Below are 16,550 nucleotides of genomic sequence, written 5' to 3' on the forward strand. Positions count from 1 at the left end.
TGCCTCAGTTATATAGCTGGAGACAATGGCTGGAGTATTTTGTACAATATCTTTAAGAAAAGATGTAAGTGCATTAGAGACAATTCAGACAAGGTGTATTAGATTAATACTTGGAATGGATAGACTGTCTTATGAGGAAAGGTCGGACAAGTTAACTTTGTATCTGCTGTTCAGTAGAGTAAGAAGAGACTTGATTGCAACAAATAATATCCTGAGGGGTTTTGACAGGGCAGACGTAGAGGGGAAATTTCCTTTCATGAGAGAACGTAGAATTAGGGGGCTCCCTATTTTAAAAAATCAATGGTCATCCATTTGAAATAGTCGAGGCAAATTCTTTTCTCAGTATGTTCTTCAAAATTCTTCCTGAAGATGTGGTGGTGGCAGAGTCCTTGAATATTTGTAAAGGTGAAGTAATGGATTATTGTTAAGCAACAGGATAAATCATTATCAGGAGAAGGCAGGAATTTGGATCTGAGGTACCCATCAGCTAATCCATGATATTATTAAAAGACAGAGCAGACTTGAGGAGCTGACTGGTTCTTAATTCATGTGTTCATCTGAGATGACCATTTTAAAATTCAACTGTTGGTGGACCAGCATCTGCTAAACGATTTGAGATAGGAGTATGAGAGATGTAAGTGTTATTACATCACAGCAACATTTTTGATAAATTGAGATGTGTCCTAAGAGTGGTTGGAAGTGTAGTGGTATTGTCAGTGCACAAATAATCCTGAACTTCAGTGCAATGACCTGAAGACAGGTTTGAATCCCACCAGGGCAAATGGTGGAATTGGATTTCAAACACTTCAGGAATTTAAAGTCTAATGATTACCATAAAACCATAGTAGATTGGTGTCAAGAAAAACCTATTTGGTTCACAGTGATCTTTACAGGGAGCAAACCACAGCCCTTTCCTGGTCTAATCTACATCTGATGCAGGCCCACAATGTAATTGACTTATAATAGCCCACCGCAATGGCCTAGCAAGCCATTCAGATGTAGCAAGCTACTGAAAATTCTCCAGGAAGGAATGAAATTGGATGAACCAGCTTTAATGATTGAACTAGGGACCAAACATCAACTGCAAAGTCCTCGTTATTAACATGGAGACTAGTGCCGAAATGAGAAAAACTGTGGATGTAGATTTGCTCGCTGAGCTGGAACGTTCATTTTCAGACATTTCGTCATTATACTCTTCGGTGAGCCTCCTGATGAAGCACTGCTCATGTTTCCTGCTTTCTGTTTATATGTTTGAGTTTCCTTGGGTTGATGATATCATTTCTTGTGGTGATGTCATTTCCTGTTCTTTTTCTCAGAAGGTGGTAAATGGGTCCCAAGTCAATTTATTTCTTGATAGAGTTCTGGTTGGAATGCCATGCTTCTCGGAATTCTTGTGCGTGACTCTGTTTTGCTTGTCCTAGGATGGATGTGCTGTCCCAGTCGAAGTGGTGTCTTTCCTTATCTGTGTGTAAGAATACTAGTGAGAGAGGGTCATGTCATTTTGTGGCTAATTGATGTTCATGTATCCTGGTGGCTAGTTTTCTGCCTGTTTGTCCAATGTAGTGTTTGTTACAGTTCTTGCATGGTATTTTGTAAATGGCATTAGTTTTGCTTCTTGTCTGTTTTAGTGTGTTGGTGGGTTTGTGGGTTACCATGGTGCCAAAGGGTCTGAATAGTCTGGCAGTCATTTAAGAGATGTCTTTGATGTAGAGGAGAAGGGCTAGGGTTTCTGGACGCATTTTGTCTGCTTGTTTGGGTTTGTTGCTGAGAAATTGGTGGACTGTGCTCATTGGGGACCCATTCTTTTTGAAAACAATTTATAGGTGATTTTCCTCTGCTCTGCGTAGTTCTTCTATGCTGCAGTTTGTGGTGGCTCGTTGAAATAATGTTCTGATACAGCTTCGTTTGTGAATATTGGAATGATTGCTTCTATAGAACAGTTTCATATCAGTCAAACAACATCCTGATTCAGCATTCTTTAAGAATCATATCATACAGGCAAGGTTTCAAACAATACCATCACCTTCACTGGAAGGACAGATCCAGTGTTGGTGGCACAGTGGTATACAGTTGGGAAGGAATTGGCCTGGGATTCATCAACGTTGCCTCTGGACCCCATGAAGTCACATGGTATCAGGTCAAACATGGGCAAAGAAAATTTTCTGAAAATGTGTTGCTGGAAAAGCGCAGCAGGTCAGGTAGCATCCAAGGAACAGGAGAATCGACGTTTCGGGCATAAGCCCTTCTTCAGGATTCCTGAAGAAGGGCTTATGCCCGAAACGTCAAATCTCCTGTTACTTGGATGCTGCCTGACCTGCTGCGCTTTTCCAGCAACACATTTTCAGCTCTGATCTCCTGCAGCTGCAGTCCTCATTTTCTCCTCAAAGAAAATTTTCTGCAGATTACTAAGTACCATTGCTCTCAGCTGATATATCGGGGTTCTACCATGTTGAACGATACTTGATGAAAGCACTGAGTATGGCAAGGGCACAGATGTTGCTCTGGGTGGGGGACTTCAATGTCTACTGCCAAGAGTGGCCCAGCAACACTACTTGAAAGGCTTGTTTCTATACTGGATATGCACGAGTAGTGAAACCTCTAGGCACCAACCTGCCCACTATAGATGTATCTATCCATTACAGTATTGGTAGGTGTGACTGCCTTGAAAATTACAGTGAGATGTGATACCCTCAATCATGTTTTTTGACTATGCCATTTGCTAAATGGGATAGATTTTGAACAGATATTAGCAATTCAATACTGACATCCATGTAGTGCTGTGGGCCATCCACAGCAACAGAATCGTGCTCCAACACAATCTGCAGCCTCAGCTTAGCATGTCCCTTAGTCAACAACAACCCTGGTTCAAATGGAGAGTTCAGGAGGACATGCCAAGGAGTAACGTCAGCCTTTCCTAAAATTGAAATGTCAACTTGGCGAAACCAAACTGGACTACTTGCATGCCAAATGGCATAAGCAGCAAGTGATAGACAGAGCTAAGTGAGCCCACAGCCAATAAATCAGATCTAAGCTCTGCAATCCTGCCTCATCCAAATGTGAGTGGTGGTGGACAATTAACCAGCTCACAGGAAGAGGAAGCTCCATAAATATCCCTGGCTTTAACAGTATAAGATAAGGCTGAAGCATTTGCAATAATCTTCAGCCAAAAGTGCTGAGTGGATGATCTAATTCAGCCTCCTCCAGTGGTTCCCAGCTTCACAGATCCCAGTCTTCAACCAATTCAATTTGCTCCACATGATATCAAAAAACTATTGGAGACAGTGGATACTGCAAAGGTTATGGGTCCCGATATCATGCAGATTGTAGTACTGAAAACTTTTGGTCCAGGACACTCAGCAGTCCTGGCTGACCTGTTGCAGTACAGTGAAAGGCTAGAATTCCTTTCCTTATAAAATTGTAAATGCTGGATCAATTGACATTTTGAAAATGCTAGATTTGAGATCAGGGCATTAAGGAATATAGGCCAAAAGTTTGTAAATGGGATTGAGATACAGATCAGGGTCTGAATGATCTGTTCTTTTTTAAAATGCAACATTGGCAAATCCAACATCATTTATTCCTTGTTTGGAACAAGGAATATTTCTTGGAAGATCAAATGGGCTTATGAACAAAACAAAAGCAAAATATTGCAATGCCGAAATCTGAAATAAAAGCAAAAAAAAAAAATGCTGGGAAGCAGACCACTAGGTTATTTGTGAAGAGAGAAACGGTTAACTTTTCAGTTTAAATATCTTTTCATGAGCATTGGAAGAAATAAGACATTTAGTTAATTGTCTATAAGCAAGTGCAGAGTGCAGGAAGGCAGCACCAGGAAACAACAAAAAGGAAAATGGCCTGTGATGAAATAGAGGGTAGGAGTGATTAAATGTCAGAAGGAATGTTTCAGCTTTTAATGGATTTATTGATACAACCTTTATAAAGAGAGGATTTAAGACATGTGGTAACAGCATATTTGAAACATGACCTCTGTCTTTTGAAGTTTTCATGATGCTGTTTTATATTCACTAAGTGCAATGGTTTTACAAGATAAATAGAATAACATGCTAAAGAATTACTACATTGGATTAGTTACCACCAGGATCTCTAACTCAGCACAACAACATTGATTATACTCACCCCCAGGGAGTTAATATCCTGCAAGACAAATAACATCTACTATCCTTGAGGGGCATTTTCTACTCACTCAAGCAATTTGACATGGAGTAGAATGGATTATTGTAGCTCCGTAAAAAGTTTTCTCAAAGCTTTGAGTTAGCGAATATCAAAAACTAATCTACATAAGACTTGGTCACGTTTCTCAAGCTAAGCCAGGAATGCCAGTTATTCTGTAGTCCAGGGTATATTGAGAAGAATAGATAAGAATAGCAAATAAATAGTTGTTTGTGGATACCGAGGTCACTAATAGCCTTTAAGGGAAAAAATCTGCCATCCTTATGTGGTCTGGGCTACATGTGACTTCTGCATATCTGAAGTGCAGTTGACTTTCAATTGCCCTCTGTAATGCATGAGTAAGCCATTCAGTTTAAGGACAACTAGGGATGGGCAGCAATGTTGGACTTGCCAGTAACATCCACATCCAATGAAAGAATGAAATTTTTAAAATTACAACAATGATTACATTTACCTTCAGGCCATGAAAATCATGATGTAAATGGTTTTTCCTTTTTGCCACAACCACCCTTGGTATTAGTAACCTCCACATTCTCACACCTCTCCAAGCAAAAAGGCTTCTCCTGAGTTTCTTGTACTCTATTCTGTTAGTTAAACTATAGGAGATCTTGAGTTTGTGAAAAGTGTTACATAAAAGCATTTTGTTTTAGCACGAACACTTTCACCAGGAAGCTAAACTCTCGTTGCGGAAAGGTCACTGTTAACTCCGATTTGTCTCCACAAATGCTGCCAGACCTGCTCAGATTTTCCAGAAATGTTTGCTTTTGTTTCACACTGAGGGGTCCACCCATCTGCAGCCAAATGAGCAAAGAGCCGCTCGGATATTCCTCATTGTGCTTTTACATTGCTGCAACAAAGCCTGTTCTCCAGATCACTGCGATTCACAAGCAGTTTATATTAATCTCATCTCATTAAAGGGCTTGGAATTGATAGAAATTGATCAAATAAAAAGGCCATTGAAATAGTTGATACTGTTCTTCACTCCATCAGGATTGAGACTGTGCGAGAAGCCTGGTGGTATTAGCCTGCACAAATCTAATTTATTCTCTCAATTCCCACTTGACTCCACTGTGTTGATTTGACTTTACATTGCCAATAGATGGGTTGCTGCTCATGAAGATTGATGGTAGTGATTTGATCGAGGAGAGATAGTTGTTCATTGTGAGAAACTGCAATGATGAGCAGTAGTTGGTTAGGAGCAGAAAAATAGAAATGCAACAGTGTGATTTTAATAAAACATATCCTTTTACAGCTGACTGCTTCAGGCTAATACAACAATTCAGCAGCATTTTAGTGTCATATCCTTGGCAGTTAACCTGAGCTTTCAGTTATATATGATAAATACTATTTAATATCTGAAAACCATGGTTATATTGCATAAGATCTAGGCTCCATACTGTAACTAATATTTATACATTGCACTACTTATAAAATACATGGCTACATTCTAACACCTTTAAGAGAGTCTGATTAATTATGTGATACTGCAGGAAATGAGCTTTATCTTGTTGCATTGTTTTCAAAAGGTAATACATCAACTAGAAGCTTCACTACTTCATTTATTCCATTTTTCCTTGCTTCACATGATCTTCTGCTTTACCTTTGAACCTACAGAAGGTCTCCAGGTTATGAATGGATTTCATCCCTGTCTATGTTCCTAGGTCAATTGTAAGCAATTCAGAACATACAGTGCAGTACAAAATATCCATTTGTAACAATATGTAAACGTTTGCACATTGGATTCTTAAAATCAAAAGTAAAATGGGATCTCATTTGTAAATATGTGTGACCGTAAGATCCCTTTTAAAGGACAAACTTGATATTATCTGACAAAATGTCTGAATCATTTAAGGTTCTTTCTTTTAAGAAAAGAGAAGACATGAAAGATGACATAATTAAAATTGTTAAAACTGTGAAGGGTTTTGGTAAGAGAGATAAGGAAACAGTATTTCACTTATGTAGGTGCTAAACCCCTATAAAAGCCCTTTCTGGGATTAAAGGTTCTTGCCCAGATAGTAATGGCACACAACAACTCAGATACCATCCCATTTAACGTGGCACACATTAGCATTAGTACATACTCACAACGACAATGGTTGCCGAAACTTAGAAACTAGGAGGAATAGGCCATTCAGCCTTTCAAGCTTATTCTTGTCATTCAGAAGATAATGGTTGATCCTATATCTCAGTGCCATATTCTTGCTTTCTCTCCATACCCATTCATTCCTTTAAAATAAAAATAAAGTATATATATTTTTATATTGAATGTATTCTGTTACTTAGCCTCCACAGCCTTCTTGGTAGAAAATTCCACAAGTTCACTACTTTTTGAATGAGGTAACCTTTCCATATATCATTTCTAAATAGCTTCCCCTATATCCCAAGACTGGGATTCCTGATTGTAGACCAGCAAAAATATTCTCGCCTGCATCTACTCTGGCCAGCCCTGTTAAAATCTTATATATTTCAATCAGGTCCTCTTCATCCTTCTCAACTCGAGTAATTATGGGCACAGTCAAACCAATCACTCCTCATAGAGCAGACCTGCAAACCCAAAATGTCAATCTAGTGAACCTCCATTGAACTCCCTCAGTGCTAAGTACATCCATTCTTAGGCAGGGAGATAAAAACTGCACCAATACTCCAGGTGTGGTTTCCCCAGGCCCTGTATAACTGCACGAGACATCCTTAGTTCTGAACTCAAATTCTCTTGGAATGAAGGCCAATATGCTATCTGCCTTCTTAATTGCTTGCTACACTGCCTGTCTACTTTCACTGAATGATGTACAAAGACATCCTTTTGTGCATCCACACTTCTCAATATATCACTAAAGAGAATTCTTCAGTTCGGTTTTTCCACACCAAAGTGTATAACTTCACATTTAGCTTCTGCAATGTGGCTGTCCACTCACTCATTGTATTCTTTTCAGAACTTATGATCAAGTTCAGCTTTGTCGTTAGCGAATTTAGAAATATTGCATTTGATTCCCTGTTCCTGGTCATTTATATAGTGTGACTAACTGCTATCCTAGCAATGATCCTTACAGTACTCTATGATTCATTGCCTGTCTTTTGTAAAAAGACTTATTTATTCCTTTTTTTTTCCTGTGTATCAATTAGTTCTTGATCATAGAGTCATAGAGATGTACAGTATGGAAACAGACCCTTCGGTCCAACCTGTCCATGCCTGACCAGATATCCCAACCCAATCTGGTCCCACCTGCCAGCACCCGGCCCACATCCCTCCAAACCCTTCCTATTCATATACCCATCCAGATGCCTTTTAAATATTGCAATTTTAGCAGCCTCCACCACTTCCTCTGGTAGCTCATTCCATACACATACCACACTCTGGCATGAAAAAGTTGCCCCTTAAGTCTCTTTTATATCTTTCCCCTCTCACCCTAAACCTATGCCCTCTAGTTCTGCACTCCCCGACCCCAGGGAAAAGACTTGGTCTATTTTTCCTATCCATGCCCCTCATGATTTTATAAACCTCTATAAGGTCACCCCTCAGCCTCCGACACTCCAGGGAAAACAGCCCCAGCCTGTTCAGCTTCTCCTTATAGCTCAAATCCTTCAACCCTGGCAACATCCTTGTAAATCTTTTTTGAATCCTTTCAAGTTTCACAACATCTTTCCAATAGGAAGGAGACCAGAATTGCATGCAATATTCCAACAGTGGCCTAACCAATGTCCTGTACAGCTGAAACATGACCTCCCAATCCCTGTACTCAATACTCTGACCAATAAAGGAAAGTATACCAAACACCTTCCTACCTGCGACTCCACTTTCAAGGAGCCATGAACCTGCACTCCAAGGTCTCTTTGTTTAACAACACTCCCTAGGACCTGACCATTAAGTGTATAAGTCCTGCTTAGATTTGCTTTCCCAAAATGCAGCACCTCGCTGCAGCACCTCTGTATTAAACTCATCTACCACTTTTCAGCCCATTGGCCCACTATCAAGATCCCGTTTTAATCTGAGGTAATCTTCTTTGCTGTCCACTACACCTCCAATTTTAGTATCATCTGCAAACTTACTAATTGTACCTCTTATGCTTGCATCCAAATCATTGAAATAAATGATGAAAAGTAGAGGATCCAGCACCGATCCTTGTGGCACACCACTGGTCACAGGCCTCCAGTCTGAAAAACAACTCTCCACCATCACCCTCTGTCTTCTACCTTTGAGCCAGTTTTGTATCCAATTGGCTAGTTTTCCCTGTATTCCTTGAGATCGAACCTTGCTAACCAGTCTCCCGTGGGGAACTTTGTCGAATGCCTTACTGAAGTCCATATAGATCACATCTACTGCTCTGCCCTCATCAATCCTCTTTGTTATTTCTTCCAAAAAATCATCAAGTTTGTGAGACATGATTTCCCACGCACAAAGCCATGTTGACTATCCCTGATCAGTCTTTGCCTTTCGAAATTGATCAGGTTCCCGGGATTTATCCACCTTTATGCATTTCAAGACATCCAGCACTTCTTCCTCTGTAATTTAGACATATTTCAAGGTATCACCATCCTTTTCCCTACATTCTACATCTTTGATATCCTTTTCCATGGTAAATACTAATGCAATATACTCATTTAGTATCTCCCCATTTTCTGCGGCTCCACACAAAGGCCGCCTTGCTGATTTTGAGGGGACCTATTCTCTCCCTAGTTACCCTTTAGTCCTTAATGTATTTGTAAAAACCCTTTGAGATCTCCTTAATTCTATTTGCCATAACTATCTCATGTCCCCTTTTTGCCCTCCTGATTTCCCTCTTAAGTTTACTCCTACAGCTTTTATACTTTAATGATTCACTCGATCTATCCTTTCTGTACCTGACATATGCTTCCTTCTTCTTCTTAACCAATTTCTTTAGTCATCCAGCATTCCCTTTACCTACCAGCTTTTCCTTTCACCCTAACATGAATAGACTTTCTCTGGATTCTCGTTACCTCATTTCTGAAGGCTTCCTATTTTCCAGCCGTCCCTTTACCTGTGAACATCTGCGCCCAATCAGCTTTTGAAAGTTCTTGCCTAATACCGATCAGTGCTGATATATTGCCCATAGCTCTTGTGTTTTAATTTACAGTCATAGAGTCATAGAGATGTACAGCACGGAAGCAGACCCTTCTGTCCAAACCGTCCATACCGACCAGCTATCCTAACTCAATCTAGTCCCACCTGCCAGCACCCGACCCATATCCCTCTAAACCTTTCCTATTCATATACCCATCCAGATGCCCTTTAAATGTTGCAATTGTACTAGTCTCTACCACATTCTCTGCCAGCTCATTCCATACATGGACCATCCTCTGAGTGAAAAAGTTGCCACTTAGGTCTCTTGCATATCTTTCCCCTCTCACCTTAAACCTATGTCCTCTAGTTTTGCACTCTCTCATCCCAGGGTATATAGCCTATTTATCCTACCTATGCCCCTCAGGATGTTATAAACCTCTATAAGGTCACCCCTCAACCTCCGACGCTCCAGGGAAAACAGCCCAGCCTATTCAACCTCTCCCTATAGCTCAAACCCTCCAACTCTGGCAACATCCTTGTAAATCTTTTCTGAACCCTTTCAAGTTTCACAACATCTTTCCGATAGGAAGGAGACCAAAATTGCACAGAATATTCCAACTGTGGCCTAACCAATGTCCTGTACAGCCATAACATGACGTCCCAACTCCTGTACTCGATACACTGACCGAGAAAGGAAAGCATACCAAACACCTTCTTCTCTATCCTATCTATCTGCGACTCCACTTCCAAGGAGCCATGAACCTCCACTCCAACGAATCTATGTTCAGCAACAGTGGCCGTGAACCTCCACTCCAAGGTCTCTTTGTTCAGCAACAGTGCATAAGTCTTGCTAAGATTTGCTCTCCCAAAATGTAGCACCTCGCATTTATCTGTATTAAACTCCAACTGCCACTTATCAGCACACTGGCACATCTGGGCAAGATCCCATTGTAATCTGAGGTGACCTTCTTCGCTGTCCACTACAGCTCCACTAAACTTATAAGTGACCTGATCAAAAGCCTTCTAAAAAAAATCAAAATATACTACATCCATTGGTTCTCCCTTATTTAATCTATGAGATTTGTTAAGCCTCATTTGCTTTTCATTAACTCATGCTGGCTTTGCCCAGTCCCTTTAATGCATTCCAAATGTTCATCAATACATTTTTTACAATAAACTAGCATTGTACCCACTCCTGATGTTCGGCTAATTCTGTAATTCTTTCACATTTTCACCTGGCAAGATTATACTTGCCATCCTTCAATCCAAAAGAGCCCTGAGGATAATCAGGGTTAAAAATCTAACATTGTCAAAGCATTTTCAGACTTAGATTTATTAAAAAATTTCAAAACAAATCTCTTCTGTTATACGAATATCTGCCATCAATATATTTTTGCATGATGTAGTACTTGGAGTGAAATTAATATTTTCAATGCATATCGTGGCTTATTTGGAGATTTCTGACTTCCATTCAGCTGCTAATTGCACACACAAGTTATGGTTTGCAACAGCCTTACCTCAGAAGTTAGTGTGCTACATTCTTCCAGGCAATTGCAAAGTAAACCAATGTCATTTGAAAGTTGTTTTTAAGACAGAAAATTAGATTAACATCTTTTTTTAAAAACGTGACAGGAATGGCAATTAACATTTCACACCTCTGTTATGAAAGGTAATTTGTTTAGCCAAGATAGGACCTGGTAAGTAGCTTTAACAAGATGTGAATCAAGACGTTTCATTAACGGACCCAGCAGTGCATCACTATTTATTTCACAGTATAAGAGAAGGATATTTGCAAAGAATTTAAAGTCAGCTGAACAATGACAATAGCACAAATCAAGACAGTTGATGTTTGAAGGAATTGAGAGTCACTTTAGGTGTCGATGATAAAGTTAATCTTCTAACAAAAATTCAGACTGAGTCAATGCAGTTTCTATTAGGTCCATTATTTGTAACTGCATTTAAAATTCTGTAATCACTCAAAACAGTTCCATAAGAGGTGTGAATTCATCTCTTTTGAAGTAGGGCTACCTTCCAAAATATTTTGAAATTTGTTAGTTAATGCACGAAAAAAAATAATATTCACTGCCAAGAGTACAACTATTTGGCAAGGCGTGGAGCAGATTTTCTAATTTGTGCACTTAATAATAGAGCAGAAAGTCATTTTATACTAAAAATACTATTAATCTGATTCCTATCCTTCAGCCTATTTTTATCTGTCCATTGCTACTGTCGCTTATATTCCATGAGCTGTAAAACTTCTCACACATCCAGAGTGTGTTCGTGTACTGGTAACAAAGAAGTATACACACATTAAAAGTCCATTGTACAAATCAATGAAGTTTTTTTTGTTACTTTTAAAGACTGGAAAATAACACCGGCTACACGTGCTGCACAGACTCAGTTATCTGCTATTGTTTGAACCCAGCTAGTTGGACGGTACGGGTAAACTCCACGTAGCATGTTCTGCCACCAACACCTTCTGGCACTGTATACATTTTTGCCTGTCTGGTTTAGTGTGGCTGAGTGTAGCCAATGTGTGGTCTAACCAGACTCTTACAGTAAACATTATACAATTTCTTGCATCTCTGTAACTACTTACCTGTTTCAGGGATGAAGTAGGTTATTCCAGAGAATTTTTGGAGAGTCTGATTTTTGGTTTGACTCTCAGAATTGTTATAGAGCAGGAGGAGGATATTTGGCCCATTATGTCTACACTGGCTCTGTGAATATTTTAACTGAGTGCCATTTCTCACCTTTCTCCCATAACCTTGCATGTTTTGATATTTCAATAATTATTGAATGTCCTCTTGCATGTCTCCATTGAATCTGCCTCCATCACACTTTCAGGCAGTGCATTCCATACCCTAACTACATGCTGCGCAAAGAGATTTTACTCACCTTGCATTTGCTGCTTGTACAAAACATTTTTAATCTATGCTCTCTTGTTCTCAATCCACGTGCACATGGGAACAGTTTCTCCCTATCCAATCTATCCAGACTTCAGATTTTCTCTTATTTCTCCTTAGAGGGAAAAACTTTCTCCAACCTATCCTCCTAGCTGAGGTTTCTCATCGCTGGAATCATCCTCCTGAACCTTTCCTCCATTCTCGCCAATGCATTCACATCCTTCAAACAGTTTGGCTCTCAGAACTGTACACAATGCTCCTACTGAGGTCTAACTAGTATTTTATGACTTTGGAATAATGTCCCTGATCTTGTATTCAATTCTTGTATTAATGAAGTCAGGAATACTGTATACGTTATTACCAGCTTTCTCTCTACCTGTCCTGCCACCTGAATAAATTATATACAAATACACGCAGGTCTCTTTTGCTCCTGCACACCCTATGAAATAGTACTCTATTTTGGTCACTCTCACCATATTCTTTATACAAAATGTGTCACCCACACTAAACTTTCTGACACTAATCCACCCATCCCACTAACTTGCCAATGTGCTCTTGAAGTTCCACATTATCCTCCTCTGTTTACAATGCTCCTGAGCTTTCTATTGCCTGAAATCTTTGAAATTGTCTCCTGCATAACAAAGTTTAAATCAAATTTTTATGTAGGTGAAAAAAAGAGTCTCAATACTGATCGTAGGTGATCTGTTGAGGTAAATTTCATTCTGGGAACTAAATCGTCGACTAATAACGCCAGCTGGGATCACAACAACTGGTTATTGGACACAATGGAAGCAAGGGGTTTTGGGACACAGCGAGATAGTGTGGTTACGGGAGAAGATCAACCACAACCTTATTTCATGACAATGAGCTTTAAGGATCACATTGCCTTTGTTCCCATTTCTGAAGCTCTAATGTACTTAACATACTTGTGAACTGTGGACCATTGTTCAATAAATTTCTATAGTTATGACCTGAAAAATCACAAATATTACAGTAATTCATGAACTAGCATCATTCTAGAATTTGCTTGTTACACATCCCATTCAATTTATCTTTCCACTGATTGCAATGTTGAATGGATTCCCAGGTGGACGAGTAGAAGTAATCACCATGCATTAATTTGAAGAACACAGAGGGAGGAAAGAACATTTCTGTGTGAATCAGTAAAATTTGGACTGAATGGTCTGACTTTGAGAACAGGCCTTTAATCATTTGAAAACAAACATCGAGTCCACTCACCTTTGCAGCACCAAAAATGGCCTCAATGCCCTTTGGTAGGAGAGTAAATTGGCTACTGTTCCTGCTCTTAACTGACATGCAGTAAACTCTGGTGAAACTGTATGGTTGTCCTTCTATGGTAAAATAACCTGCTGCCCTTTAATACAAAAGCTCACACTTGGGTACTTGGATGAAGTATCAAAACAACAATGGTGCCTTGGACACCATGCCCACCAAGAATGCAACGTAAAAGCAGGAAATAAAATATCATCTTGTGTACAAATATAGATCATCAGAGATGTACAGCACTGAAATAGACCCTTCGGTCCAACTTGTCCATGCCGATCAGATATCCTAACCTAATCTAGCACCATTTACCAGCTCTTGGCCCATATCCCTCCAAACCCTTCCTATTCATAGATCTATTCAGATACCTTTTAAATGTTGTAATTGTACCAGATTCCACCACTTCCTCTGGCAGTTCTTCCCATACACGCACCACCTTCTGTGTGAAAAGGTTGCCCTTTAGGTCTCTTTTATATCTTTCTCCTCTCACCCTAAACCTATGCCGTCTAGTTCTGGACTTCCCCAGGGAAAAGATCTTGTCTATTTATCCTATCCAAGCCCTTCATGATTTTATAAACCTCTATAAGGTCACCCCTCAGCTTCCGATGCTCCAGGGGAAAAAAAGTCCCAGCCTATTCAGTCTCTCCCTATAGCTCAAATCCTCCAACCCTGGCAGCATCCTTGTAAATCTTTTCTGAACCCTTTCAAGTTTCGCAAGTTTTGTCCCTACGATAGGAAGGAGACCAGATTTGGATGCAATATTCCAAAAGTGGCCTAACCAATGCCCTGTGCAGCCACAACATGACCTCCCAACTCCTATATCCATTGCTCTGTCCAATAAAGGAAAGCATACCAAACACCTTCTTCACTATCCTATCTACCTACAACTCCAGTTTCAAGGAACTATGAACCTGCACTCCAAGGTCTTTGTCAGCAATGCTCCCTAGGACCTTACCATTAAGTGTACAAGTCCTGCTCGAGGCACCTCGCATTTATCTAAATCAAACTCCAACTGCCACTTCTCAGCCCATTGGCCCATCTGATCAAGATCCCATTGTAATCTGAAGTAACTTTCTTCACTGTCCACTACACCTCCAATTTTGGTGTCATCAGCAAACTTACTAACTATACCTCTTACACTCACATCCAAATCATTAATATAAATGATAAAAGTAGTGGACCCAGCACCGATTCTTGTGGCACTCCACTGGTCACAGGCCTCCAGTCCGAAAAGTAACCCTCCACCATCCTCTGTCTTCTACCTTTGAGCCAGTTCTGTATCCAAATGGCTTGTTCTCCCTGTATTCAATATGATTTAATTTTTCTAACCAGTATCCCATGAGGAACCTTGTTGAACACCTTACTGATGTCTATATAGATTACATCTACCACTCTGCTCTCATCAATCCTCTTTGTTACTTCTTCAAAAAACTCAATCAACTTCATGAGACATGGTTTCCCACCCATAAAGGCACGATGACTACCCCAATCAGTCCTTGCCCTTCTAAATACAAGTAACTCCTGTCCCACAAGGTTCCCTCCAACAACTTGCCCATCACTGATGTCAGGCTCACTGGTTAATAGTTCTCTGGCTTTTCCCTAACACCTTTCTTAAAAAGTGGCACCACGTTATCCACCCAGTCTTCCAGCACCTCACCTGTGACTATCAATGATACAAATATCTCAGCAAGAGGCCCAGCAATCACTTCTCTAACTTTCCAGAGGAGTTCGAAAGTACGCCTGATCAGGTCCTGGGGATTTATCCACATTTACCCATTTCAAGACATCCAGCACTTCCTCCTCTGTAATGTGGACATTTTTCAAGGTATCACCATCTATTTCCCTACAGAATATATCTTCCATGTATTTTTCCATAGTAGAAACTGATGCAAAATACTCGTTTAGTAGTTCCCCCATCCCCTGCCGCTCCACATAAAAGGATCCCTTGCTGATCTTTGAGGGGCTGAAAATGTGTTGCTGGAAAAGCGCAGCAGGTCAGGCAGCATCCAAGGAGCAGAAGAGTCAACATTTCGGGCATGAGCCTTTCTTCAGGAATAGTTCATGCCCGAAACGTCGACTCTCTTGCTCCTTGGATGCTGCCTGACCTGCTGCGCTTTTCCAGCAACACATTTTCAGCTCTGATCTCCAACATCTGCAGTCCTCACTTTCTCCTTGATATTTGAGGGGCTCAATTCACTCCCTAGTTACCATTTTGTCCTTAAATCTATTTATAAATTCCTTTTATAAGATTCGCCTTAACCTTATTTGCCAAAGCTATCTCATGTTCCCTTTTTGCCCTCCTGATTTCCCTCTTAACTATACTCCTGCTACCTTTATACTCTAAGGATTCACTCTATCTATTCTGTCTATATCTGACATATGCTTCCTTCTTTTTCTTTATCAAACCCTCAATTTCTCTCGTCATCCAGCATTCCCTACACCTACTAGCCTTTCCTTTCACCCTAACAGCTGTATACTGTCTCTGGACAGTCATTATCTCATTTCTGAAGGCTTGCCATTTTCCAACTGTCCCTTTACCGGCAAACATCTGCCCCCAATCAGCTTTTGATAGTTCTTGCCCTATACTTTTCTCCAATTTAGAACTTCAACTTTTATATCTGGTCTATCCTTTTCCATTATTATTTTAAAACTAATAGAATTATGGTCACTGGCCCGAAAGTGCTCCTCACTGACACCTCAATCACCTACCCTGCCTTATTTCCCAAGAGTAGGTCAAGTTTTGCACCTTCTCCAGTAGGTACATTTACAGACTGAATCAAAGTTTTCTTGTACATATTTAATTTCCTGTCCATCTAAACCCTTAACACCATGGCAGTCCAAGTCTATGTTTGGAAAGTTACCATACCATAACCACCCTATTATTCTTACAGATATCTGAAATCTTACAAATTTGTTTCTCAATTTCCTGATGACTATTAGGGGGTCTATAATACTATCCCAACAAGGTGATCATCCTTTTATGTCTCACTTCCACCCAAATCATTCCCTGGATGTATTCCCAGGAATGTCCTCTCTAAGTACAGCAGTGATGCTACCCCTGATCAAAAACTGTACTGCCCCTCCTCTCTTGCCCCTCCTTAACCTCTCCCCCCCCACTCCCCCACCCCCGCATCCTTCCCGTAGCATTTGTA

Source organism: Hemiscyllium ocellatum, chromosome 12, assembly GCF_020745735.1.
Source record: "Hemiscyllium ocellatum isolate sHemOce1 chromosome 12, sHemOce1.pat.X.cur, whole genome shotgun sequence".
Classification (NCBI taxonomy): Eukaryota; Metazoa; Chordata; class Chondrichthyes; order Orectolobiformes; family Hemiscylliidae; genus Hemiscyllium; species Hemiscyllium ocellatum.